We start from the raw sequence: 10,061 nt of genomic DNA on the forward strand, positions 1-10,061 counted from the left end.
CGGGGACTCTGACAGCCGCCTTGGTGGCAGATACTGGGACTGTTGTCGGTGTGTGGGACACTAGAAGGCCCGTGCGACCACGGCTTGCGTGGGATGTGAGCGAGATGCGTGGAGGGATGCGGGGGAGACTCTGGCTCTGGTTCCTTCTCGGGCACCTGACAGATGGAGCGGGCATTACGGTTCCAGCAGGCTCCTCATGAGCGGTGCCCCTGCAGCACGAAGGGCCGCAGGCAGCCCTACCGGCCTCCACTGTCTGCCCTCCGACGTGAGCCCTGCGGCGGCAGGTGGATGAGGGACCCGAGCTGGCGGCAGACTCCTGGTAAGGGGCAAAGTCGGAGCAGGGCTGGGCCTGCCCAGACTCTTCCCGGCCCCCGATTCTGAGCGGATCCTCCTGGGTCTCGCCCGCCCACGACACCGTAAGCAAACATTATGTGTTTGTGCAGCGTGTCCCAAGCTAAGAAGCCCGACAGCCCCCGGATGGCCGCATCGCTCTGATTGCAGCTCAAATCAAGGAGTCCTCTGACGCGGATCGTGACTTTGGCTCAGTCGCGATCTCAAGGTTTGTGGGTTCAAGCCCCGCGTCGGGCTCTGTGCTGACAGCTCAGAGCCTGGAGCCTGCTTCGGAGTCTGTGTCTCCCTCTCTCTCTGCCCCTCTCCCCTCATGCTCTGTCCTCTCTCTCTCAAAAATAAGTAAACATAAAACAATTTCTTTAAAAAGAATATTTTTTAAATGTTTACCTGTTTTTGAGAGAGAGACAGAGAGAGAGGCAAAGAGAGGGGAAGAGAATCCCAAACAGGCTCTGGACTGTCAACACAGAGCCGGTCGTGGGGATCGATCTCACAAACCGTGAGCTCAAGACCTGAGCCGAAATCAAGAGTTAGAGGCTTAACTGACAGAGCCACCCAAGTGCCCCTTCCAGAATGTTTTGAAACGGATTCGATTTATGGCAAAGGGAAGCAACTGTGCTGAAATTCAGTTATAAAAAATATTTTGAAAACTTTGCGGTCTAGTAAAATACATTCTTCTTAATTAGCCCACTGAATACCATGATCTGGTGACAGATCTGATAACTGCTGTGATTTTGATGTAGTGATGAGCGTATCATATTTTGATATGTTAAATATGATGTAAAAATACCTGTGGTTTTTATTGGCAGCCAAGTGCAATATATACTGTTAATATGAACGTGGCTGTTTGCTTACATTTCGAGTGGAAAGAATCCTAATTTCAAGGGACAGATAAAAAAAAAAGTAAAATGGGGCGCCTGGGTGGCACAGTCGGTTAAGCGTCCGACTTCAGCCAGGTCACGATCTTGCAGTCCGTGAGTTCGAGCCCCGCGTCAGGCTCTGGGCTGATGGCTCGGAGCCTGGAGCCTGTTTCCCATTCTGTGTCTCCCTCTCTCTCTGCCCCTCCCCCGTTCATGCTCTGTCTCTCTCTGTCCCAAAAATATATAAAAATGTTGGAAAAAAAAATTAAAAAAAAAAAGTAAAGATACCATTTTTCCTTTTCAAGTTCCGGGACACTGCTCCCCTACCCCTTTCCATATTCGTCCCCAGACTTGAAGGATTTCAAAGAAGGACTTGAAGAATCTTTTCTTTAGAGAACATCCCCCGCCCACCATCATAACATGAGGTCAGGAAATTAAATGTTCTCCTTAAATATTAAAAATATAAAAGCCTCATACAAATTAACCGGAAAAGCCCAGGAGACAGATGGGCCAAGAACATGATGGATATAGATAATGATAAAAACATGACAAAAAATTCCACTTGAAAACAAAGTAACAGAAATTCGGTTTTTTGGCCCATTAAATTAGTCAGGCTAAGACATGCACCCACATAAACACAATTCTGCCAAGGAGCACTGATAAGACTTCTTACTGCTGCTTGAATTACAACTGGGACTATTGTTTTGGAAAGCAAATCTGAAATTGTTCACATTTTTGGAATCAGTCTATTAAATAAACTTGAATTATTGTCTTTTAATGGCTAAGCATTAAGATTTTTCTCACATAACTAAGACTACCCAAATTGTAAAGGACCCACTGGGTCATATATCCCACGAGCTTCCTTCATCATTGACAAACCAAATATATTCCAGTCTCAAAATCATAAACGTAATAAAACCCACTGCATCCCCTTGCGTGTTCCTGAACCGCCTGGGATCTTACTGCGTGTCCTTTGAATCGGAGAGTGTGTATTGGGTGTGATGGCTGATTTTATGTGTCACCTTGACTGGGCGAAGGGGTGCCCAGATAGCAGGTGAGACATTATTTCTGGGTGCGTCCGTGCGGGTGTCTCTGGGAGAGATTAGCATTAGAATTAGTGACCAGTAGACTGAGTCAAGGAGAGTGACTTCACCAATGCAGGTGGGCATCATCTGACACACCGAGGGCCTGAATGGAACAAAAAGGCAGAGGAAGGGTGAATTCGCTTCCTCTGCTGGAGCTGAGACGTCCGTGTTTTCTGGCCCTTCGACTTGGGGGCCCGTGGTCCTCAGGCTTCCAGACAGAGGGGGATTTGCACCATCAACCCCCTGAGACTCAGGCCTTTGGTCTCAGGTCAAATTATACTACGGGCCTTCCTGGTTCTACAGCCTGCAGACAGCAGATTGTGGGACTTCCTGGCCTCCAAAACCACATGAGACACTTCCTGTAATAAAGCTATGTATATGTAATAAATATTATTATATAAATCAATTATATGTGTATAGTTATATGAATATAATATACGAATTCATATATGTACACACACAAATTTCATATGAGTTACATATATGTACATATAAATACACACATGTGTAATGTCTACTATTATAAAATGTACTGTATATAATAGATTATATAGTGTAGTAATATGACATAATGTATATATAATATGTATTATTATATATGTATGTATATACATATTATATTATTATATATAATATATATTATTATATATGTATGTATATGTATACATATAATATTATATTATTATATATAATATATATAATATATTATTATGTATGTCTGTATATGTATATACATAATATTATATTATTATATATTACATATTATTATGTATGTTTGTATATGTATATACACAATATTATATTATCATATATTATATATTATTATATGTCAGTATATGTATATACATAATATTCTATTATTATATATAATATATATTATATATGTATGTATATATAATATTATATTATTGTATATAATATATTATATTATCATATAATATATATTATTATATGTCAGTATATGTATATACATAATATTATATTATCATATATTATATATTACATGTCTGTACATGTATATACATAATATTATATTATTACATATAATATATATTATTATATATGTATGTATATGTATATACATAATAATATATTACTATATATATTATATGTATATAACCTCCTATTGGTTCTGTTTCTCTGGAAGAGCACTCCTGGCTAATACATTGCGCATAGGCATTTTGGTACAATATTTAGTGGTCTATATTCATTTTTCCCCAGACGGTTTTCTTTGTTCATATTTGTACTGTTGTCTTTGGTTCTCCTTATGGACTGCCTGCCAGTCCATAAGTCTTTTGCCTCGATCTTGACATCGTTGTCCCATTCGTTTAATATGTATTTCTTGAACACCCATTATGTGCTGGGAATTGGGGTAGGTGATAGTGATTCAAGAGGGAAGAAAATCAACTTCATTCCTGGCCTCATGAGGGGACAGGAAACTACTGCCCATGATTCCAAATCTAGTCTGCCATCTGTTTTTGCATGAACAAGAAAGGTTTTTATGTTTTCAAATGTAATGGAGGGGTGCCTGGGTGGCTCAGTCGGTTGAGCGTCCTACTCTTGATTTCGGTTCAAGTCACGATCTTGATGGTTTGTGAGACTGAGCCCCTCGTGCTGGGGCTGGGGTTCTGTCTCTCCCTGTCTCTCTGCCCCTCCCCTGCTCTCTCTCTCTCTCAAAAACAAACAAAAAGATTTAAAATGTAATGGAAATCAAAAGAAGAATATTCTACGACACATGCAAACTAAACAAAACTCAGGTGTTTGTGTCCATCAAGAAAGTTTTATTGGAATGCATCGTGCTGACTCGTGTATTATCTATGGTGGCTTCTGCACCACAGCAGCAGAATTGACTTGTCCCAGAAGAAACCGTATGGCGCAAACCTGAAATATTTACTATCTGACTGTTTGCAGGAGAAGTCTGCCGATACCTGAGCTTGCGGGGTAGACAGGAAAGTACCAAGCAATCCAATGAGAAATAAAATAATAACAGATTGTGGCAAGTGGTGTGAACGGGGGAAGGAGACCCCAGGGGAGAATGCAGGGGCATGGTGAGGAGAGGGTCATCAGAGAAGGACTTCGGGAGGGGGGGAAGCGACACTGACGCTGAGTTAGGCAGGATGGGCAGCATCTGGCTGTGCCAAGAACAGAGGCAACAGGCAGCTCAGTTCCAGGCAGCGGGGAAGGGGGTGCGTGAAGGCAAAGAGACCGATGCGGGAAAGATCCTGGTGTGTTTGGGGGCTGAGGAGACATCACAGCTGGAGGGTAGTAAGACTAGAGAGAGATAAGTAAGTACATGGGAACCACTGAAGAATTTTAAGCAAGGCAATGACATGGTTTGATTTGAGGGTTTTTTTTTTAATTGTTTATTTATTTTTGAGACAGAGACAGAGTGCGAGTGGGGGAAAGGCAGAGAGAGAGAGGGAGACAGAGTCAGAAACAGTCTCCAGGCTCTGAGCTGTCAGCACAGAGCCCGACGCAGGGCTTGAACCCACGAACCGCGAGATCGTGACCTGAGCCAAAGTCGGACGCTCAACGGACTGAGCCACCCAGGCGCCCCCGATTTGAGTTTTTTTTTTTTTTAAAGATCGCTTCCGCTGCTCTGCAGACAATAGATGGCAAGAAAAAAAAAAATGAGAAGAGAGAGTGGCTCCAGAAGGCCCTCTGCCAACGCCTGCCTTTCTCCTGTCAGCATGGACCGTGATCGGCTGTGTAAACCCACCAAGACGAGGCACTTCGGGATGTTGCAAGGTTCTGCGGCTCTTCAACGAGGCTTGGATGTGTAGAAGAGGAACTGATGACAATTTCTGAGGAAGCGTGTGTTCCATGTCAGGTGTTACTCCAAGAAGAACTCACTGAAGACTCTTCTCTTGCTAAAAATACAGTTTTCCAATATGGGGCGATGGAAGAGGGAACAGTGTTGTTAAAAACTGTAACTGGTGGTAACCCCTCTTACCTCCTGGCCAGCGGTATAACGTTCCTCTGCAGTAGATGGCCCTGTTGGGGAGGAAGATGAGGTCAGCCCTGCTAGCTGGACGTCTGTGCACAAGGGGTTAACAGTCATCTGTGCGTGATGCCAGTGGGAAGGCAGGAGGAGTGATCGGGAAGGATAAGATAGAGGCAGAGAAACGCGACCGTGGAGACCGGCAAGGAATTTCTGGAAAAGGATGAGCCTCGAGACTCGGGAGCATGTGGGAATCCACTTTCTCTTGTCGCAGGTTTTGAAATGCTGCCATGTGAAAACCTTCCATTTTCCCAAAGCTTCAGCACAAGCCTTCTACCAGACTTGGGCTGGTGCTTTCCTGGAAGTAACTGGGGTGCTCTCTCACAAAGTCCGAGGTAGCAAGAATTCTAAGGAAGTTTCTTACCGCCAGTAATAGGCATTTTGAGCGAATTGCATCTGACAGTTTACGGGCAGTGTGGCTCCTGCTTGCATGTAGGTTACAAGTCATCTGCTGCCCTCCCATTAATCTGTAATTTACATAAGGTCAAGTAATGTGTTCATTTCTGAGACCAGGAAGAGGAACAGCCAAGAGAACAGCCAAGAGAACATCCAGAGGCCCTGACATTGGCAGGGACAGAACCCCTGCTTGTTCCCCTGGCCACTGGAGTCCCTGGGGGAGCCTGTACTTCTAGCCACTTGGTGGATGAGAGACAAGGTCAAAGAACATCAGAAAAGAGCAAAAGTAAATGTTTATGGAAAAACACAACCCCGCATTTATAGGAAGTATTTGCGTCCTCCTGTGTCTTGCCCTTTCTGAATTTTGTGTTTCTTTAAAGGCACCAGTTCTATTTTTGGAACACACACACACACACACACACACACCGGATTTTGATGAGCCTTTTGCAGGAAACGCTTTCCCACCAATTTGTTTATGGGCCTCACACACTAATCAGAAAGCTTGAAGTTGGAGCCAAAGCATCCATGTTTCCGGAAGGTCTTCCGGTCACCCCAGTGCCCAGTGGAAAGGCACAGTCAAAAGCATCTCGTGGAGGTCGGATACTTTTGTAACTTGAGAAAGATTGGGCAGGTGACTGAGGATCCAAATAGGAACCCACCTAAATCTGCACAACACAAGAAATAATGAAGTGTTGAGTGAATTCGGTCTCACGAGGAGCTTCTTGGAGAAACTCTTAAACTTTTTGAATCATAGGGCTGACGGAAAGTCTCTTGGAGACCAGAGTTGGCCTCATGGTATCCAAGGATCTGAGCCAATGGCCTTACACTGTGAGGTAATGTGGTGCAGCCATGTAGATGAGCCGCTGGGGTCATTGCCAAGGCCTTGCGTTGAATGGCCAACCTTACTACAGTATGATTAAAGCTCTCATTCTACCCAAATCTTCTGTAAGAACCCCTCTCCTTCCCACATACCTTAGGTGAAACCCTGACCTAGATTTTGGTAGAAATGGGAGCAGGCTACAGAAGAGGGCACAAAGCCCCCCTTTGCAGACTCGGAGAAATGCAAGCCAAAGCACAGGTGAGCAATCAGCCTGGCTTTCTGGATCCTGCTTGTCTCCATTTTGCTGGCCTCCAAAAGAGTTTTCTTCTTCCTTGGCTCTTCGAATGCAAGAATGAGTGAATAATTGTCCGCAAAGCCTTTTGACTTTCTTGAAGCATGGTACCCTCTGAATATAAAAGCGAATGTGCTAGACAGCGATCAAAGCTCAAAGCGGAGAAAGTCCCAGACTGGGAAGAAACCGACAAAATATAACTTCACACCTCAGAGACCGAATCTTGTACACATGACTAAGTGGCATTTTTTGGAGGTCAAGAGAACCTGTTGAGCCTACAGCTCCCACTTGAACAATAATAACAATGACAGGCCCTGTGCAGTGACTGCTGGTTTGCAAAGCACTGTCACATACATGACCTCACTTCTCACAAGTGAGATGTGCACACGAAACAGAAACACCGCAAGATAATATCTGTTCTTGCCATCACTTAAAATAAAGAGAGTCTAAGACTCGCAGAAAGTAGCTTTTATTCCTCAGCCATTAAGGGGTAGAATCAGCAACTGAGTCCAGATCCTGTGGTGCCCAAATCCACTCCCTGGGACTGCTTCCTTGGAGAGCCAAACACCCCTCTCGCTCCAGCATCCTGTCTTGTTGCGAATGGTCCATGAAAGAATGATCTCTGACCTCTTCAGTGAGGAATCAGCGTTTTGGATCACAGAGCCGACCTAGAATCACCCAGTTGTGCAATGGGTAGTTCCTTCTAAGATGATTTAAATCTGGGTCCTCCAGATCCAAAATATCCCTTCTCTCAAATTTCCAGGTACAGTAAGTTTAAATTCGAAGTCACCAAGTGAAATAATTTTACATTCTAAATTACCCCGAAAACCTCTGAAAAAAGTTTCTTTTGGATGCCTACTCTTCAGATACATGTATTTAGTTGTGATTTATTGCCCCTTCCTATGCTAGACCTGGCACTCTAGTCTCCTCAGTCACGCTTTGTGCATTTATTTTTCGAGTACCTGAAATGTTTCAGGCGTACTTCTGATGGCTACAGATATGTTAGGGAACAAAATAATCAATCTCAACCCTCCATGGGGTGAGTGGGGGATAGACAATATTCACTATAGACAAGTAGTGTATCAGGGGATGGTAAGGGCCATGGCTATATGTAAAGTCCTCGGGAGCGAGAGTGATGTAGGGCAGTGAGATACTGCCGTTGGTGTGTGTTTGGGAAGGTCTCTGACTCGAGCAGCTCACTCAAGGACCTGGGGGAGTAGACCAGATGGTTATCTGGGGCCAGGGCATTTTAAAGAGAGAGAACAGAGAGTGAATGTCCTTGGGAGAGAAGGCTGGGTGTGAGGAACATTTCTGGCAGAACAGTGTGGCTGGAGCAGGAGGAACAAAGGGAGAGAAGTAGAAAATGAGATAGGGAAGAGGCCCGGGGGACAGGTCCAGAGAGGCTTGGATGTCCAAACATGGGTTTCTAGTGAATCTTCACAAGGAAGCTTAATTACTTATATTTTAAAGTTCAAAAGACATGCAAAGAGAGGGCTCATACTTATTCCAGGCTGAAGGCACCCTTAGGGTGCCTAAGGGTCTAAACCCAGAAGTTCTGATTCCACACTTGGCTTTCTACCCTCTTTTCTCCGTGTCCTATGGATCCTTCTGCTACCACGGTCCTGAGCAGAGACTTGAGGCAAATAGCTATGTTCACAAGGAGCTTGTTCATAGCTAGTTTCTAAATCTTGGTGTGCATTTCTAAAGAGTCAACATCAAGAAAAAATTCATAGTGGGCCTTGTGACGAGAGGCGAATTACCTTCTCAAATGTTGCATTTATTGAGTTGGGATTTGTAATCTGGACAATCTAATGCTTTGTCTATAACAAGAGGAAGAAAGGCAGAAGACAGGAAGCTGTGGCTGCAAGTCTCGGAAATGCTGAGCACAAGGGCATATTGAAAAACTGGAGATCAAAGAGGCCAGTGGAAATGCAGCCAGCGTGAAAAACCAGGCCAATCCCCTTAGGATGAGACAGAGATACTCTGCACCTGTTATCTCGAAAACCTTCTGACATGCACACAGTGAAAACGCTGTCCTATGTTTTGGTTCAAGTCCCTTTGACAATGGCTGTAGAAGCTGGAAAGAGTCAAGTATCTCTTTCTCACGTTACTTCAAAAATTCTAGTAAACATGGCTGGCCCATCATATCACGCCGTCAAGAAAGCACTATCCGTATGATCAGATTTTCTGATGAGCCCTAGTGCCCCTGCACAGACTCTCTGGCACTCATTTCATTTGGTGTCCACTTATCGATGTGCTGTGCCGGGCAGTCCCGTTCAGATCAGGTGCATCAGTCATGTCAGATCCCTGCACCCTTAGATGTGACCCCCTGTAGATCCAGGCCAAGTCAACTGGTGTCTTGTGCTAACAGAGTGTCTTGTGCGGGCTGGCAGGTTGGATGTTTAGAAGACAAGTCTCACTCCCTTCAAAGGAGCAACTTGATAAAATCTTACTGCCGCACCAGCTCTCAGCAATATTGGTGTTCTGAAGAATTCCAAAGGAGCTCAGGAGTAGCCATTAGAGCAGACTATTGCTGGAGGTTTGGTTCTGTATGTCCTCATCCATCCATCCATCCATCCGGCTCCTGAAGCGATCCTTCACATGTAGAAACCAAGTGGGGTTCTGAGACCATGTCCCTGGTGGGATCCCCTAAGCAGCACAAATGTGGATGACAATCTCAGGATGATGAGAACGGCTAAATGGGAGTTGGATGTCCAGGAAAAAGAAAGACGCCATTCTGGAAGGGAAGTCAGGGTGCTGCTGGAGAACCTGTCCTGATAGATCCTGACTAACAACACATCAGGAGTCTTGACTGTGGAAGCCTGACTGGAGGTTTCCTCTGTGGGGTAACTTCAGAAAGACCAAGGAAAAACAGGATGCTGTCTAAACACCTTCTCCCTCTTGATTGTTGCTGCCTAAAATTCCTAAAGTTTACTTATAAGCAGAGGAATCGGTGTAATTTGAGGTACAACAAAAAACAAAAAAGAAACCCCCCAAAGCTAGGAAGAGAAACACTGCAGTGCAAATTCACTTCAGGGTGCAGCTGACTCTTCTGGGAAGAGGAATGGGAGAATGAGGCGGTATTCGTTTTCTAGGGCTAATATAAATTACTCTAAACCCAGTGGCTTAAAACAACACCCATTTACTGTCTTTTTTTTTTTTTAATTTTTTTTCAACGTTTTATTTATTTTTGGGACAGAGAGAGACAGAGCATGAACGGGGGAGGGGCAGAGAGAGAGGGAGACACAGAATCGGAAAC

The 10,061-nt window shown here is 44.4% G+C and overlaps 1 long non-coding RNA gene across 1 annotated transcript; it reads left to right on the forward strand.

Annotated features, from left to right (window-relative positions):
- The first annotated feature begins 887 nt into the window (after window positions 1-887).
- LOC121015058 (uncharacterized) lies at window positions 888-2,699 on the forward strand. Its single transcript, XR_005783587.1, has 2 exons — window positions 888-1,251; window positions 1,488-2,699. It is a non-coding gene; the product is annotated as an uncharacterized LOC121015058 (long non-coding RNA).
- Window positions 2,700-10,061: the final 7,362 nt, after the last annotated feature.

This window comes from Herpailurus yagouaroundi, unplaced genomic scaffold (genome assembly GCF_014898765.1).
Source record: "Herpailurus yagouaroundi ecotype Mexico unplaced genomic scaffold, PumYag 205, whole genome shotgun sequence".
Lineage (NCBI taxonomy): Eukaryota > Metazoa > Chordata > Mammalia > Carnivora > Felidae > Herpailurus > Herpailurus yagouaroundi.